The sequence below is a fragment of the Osmerus mordax genome, chromosome 10 (assembly GCF_038355195.1).
Source record: "Osmerus mordax isolate fOsmMor3 chromosome 10, fOsmMor3.pri, whole genome shotgun sequence".
Taxonomy (NCBI): domain Eukaryota; kingdom Metazoa; phylum Chordata; class Actinopteri; order Osmeriformes; family Osmeridae; genus Osmerus; species Osmerus mordax.
The window spans coordinates 3,882,002-3,884,432 of NC_090059.1; the positions used below are offsets into that span (position 1 = coordinate 3,882,002).

A 2,431-nucleotide genomic window follows, 5' to 3' on the forward strand; every position below is an offset into this window, starting at 1 on the left:
CAACTTCCAAATCCTTCTTCTTCCTCAATCTTTCAGGTAGAGCCACCATTTAAACTTTAAAATGTTGACAAAACCCTAAACAATTTTTAAATAATTCAGCTTTTTGATATCTATTCAACTTTTTTCAATATCACTGATTATGTTTCATGACTTTTTCAAGCCGTTTCTGAGATTTACATGGGTGTGTACGTGAAACCCTAGAGTGCAGACTGAAACGCTTAGAGTGGAGGGCAGCTTCGGATGTCGTTGAAAAAATATTTCTAGTTTGCCAGCATTGCCACAATTTTCGCTCTTCATGCTTCATTTTTGGATCAATAGATAGCTAATTTTGTGCTGGTCGTAGACAGTTGTCTGTTGAATCCAACAAACGTACACATTTGTTCAGAGCCCCACGAAAGCGAGACAAAGTCCAACTCTCGCCCCATAGAGACCAATGCAAATCTGGTGACAAAATCGTCAGAGAAAGCAAAAATAACAAGATTTTGAAACTGCCGGTAGAGTCGTATTTATGACGCACAGAAATATAAAGGACATCTCTGGTTTCGGCAGAGTCTTGGGTCTCGGAAAATATCCTTATTTATTGGATTGGACGTATAGTTTTGCGTCTAGGTCAACTTGTTTGAGGTGTGGATTCTAGCTACATTTCTGTTATTCTCTGCCCTCAGCGCGTTAGCAATCATAGCCATAGACATATATACATAGACGCCCCATTGTCTGCGTCAGAACGTTGCTGCGACGTGCCAACTCGCCGCCATCTTGGGGAGGTAATGACTCGCCTGTAAACAAACGCAAGTGAACGGTGGAGCTGCGGCTTTTCTGGTTAAAAAGCACTTTAGCGTTTACATTTCTTAACCGATTCCGTTGAGTCGTTTATATATTCAAGGGTTTATGATCTACGTGTGGAGTACCAAAAAAAGTTTTGTCTCCATGTTACTTAGAATCTCGATAGTTAGATATTTTCCTGCAGTAGTGAATATTGTACGATTACGGCTCAGAACAAGATGAACTAGAATCAGAGTGTAAGTAGCTAGTGCTAATGTGAGTCGCGTATGGTTATGTATAAAACTATTCTGGTGTTTTGAATTGGACAATAAAGTTAACGTTAGCTAACTTCAACTTTGTCTTTGGACCAGTTTATCATCGGAGGTAAGGAGAGAATGTAAATTTTCTGCACAAAGCCATACAACTTTATCATTTACTATTAATACCTTTATTATCAACCACTTAAGTAATGCTAATTAATGTACACTACTTCGTTAGTGTAACTGATATTTATGCTCACCTAGAAGCAATATTGTCTGTACTATTTCAGTGAAGTGGAGGAGTTTGATAGGGGGATATCTAAACAATTGTGCACAAAAGGGAGACAATTCAACTAGTAAGTAGTGCTGTTACCGACTTCACAATCTGGGGTTTGAACATTGAAGGGCCAGGAAAAGTCAAATATCCATAATGTTTTTTTATATTTGTTTTTCTTGCTTCTGTCTCATTGAAGGATGGAGTTATATGGAGGTCGATATGGAGGTCTAGATGGAGTGATATGGAGGGGTGATTGTCATTGTGACAATTCTTCAAAATAAACAATGTATATCTTGAATCTGCCCTGAGAGTCAACCTTGTGTCTTGCCTCTCTAACATTACACATTTGTGGTTGAAATTGAGTGACTGAAAAAGCCATAGTAGATAGAATAGAATATAACTTAACTTTTCCAGAACTTTGTGGTGTCAGACACATACAAAATGTAGCATGCACACAGGCATGTGCAGTATTTACAGGTTCACTTTGAAATACTGAAAATAAATCTAAACTATCGAAATAGTGCTTCTTTAACTACTAATAATTGACCATCATTGAGAAAAAATTGAACAAAATCTGCAAATAGCCTACAAATCAAATCGTGCTTTTCTATATTTTGTTTCAAATATGTTTATTGAGAAACATATCCTTTAGCAGTGACATTGACAATTATGTTTACTTTAAAAAAAAAACAGTAATTTCATAAACAAAAATAGAGTAGACAAATGTAAACAAACATCAAACACCTGCTTTCTATATTTTTTATAACAAGTCAAATATACACATTCAAATATATTATATCTTAATTTAAAGCAGCAATACAGAGTTCTGTTCCAAAACTCGTAGGCTAACTACCTAAAAGGCATGCAAAAACCTTGCAAACACCACCATCAGCCCAGCTGAAACTGATAGAAGCTTGTTAACACACTAACTGGTGTCTTTTGGCAGTTTAGCTAGCAATGGCATGCATGTGAAAGCTTTTCTGATCCATTAGATTATATATAGAAGGATATGGAAGAATCCAAGCTTGGATCTTCCTGAACTGGCTAGAACCCTTGGAACAGGACACTTTTGCCAAGTTTTTTTCGTGAGTTGCCACTCTGTAATTTCAGAGTGCTGAGTTTGGCAATGTGG

At 36.9% G+C, this 2,431-nt stretch overlaps 1 long non-coding RNA gene across 1 annotated transcript; it reads left to right on the forward strand.

Moving 5' to 3' along the window:
• The first annotated feature begins 1,085 nt into the window (after positions 1-1,085).
• On the forward strand, positions 1,086-1,596 carry LOC136950934 (uncharacterized). Its single transcript, XR_010877524.1, has 3 exons — positions 1,086-1,146; positions 1,313-1,378; positions 1,496-1,596. It is a non-coding gene; the product is annotated as an uncharacterized lncRNA (long non-coding RNA).
• The last annotated feature ends 835 nt before the right edge of the window (positions 1,597-2,431 follow it).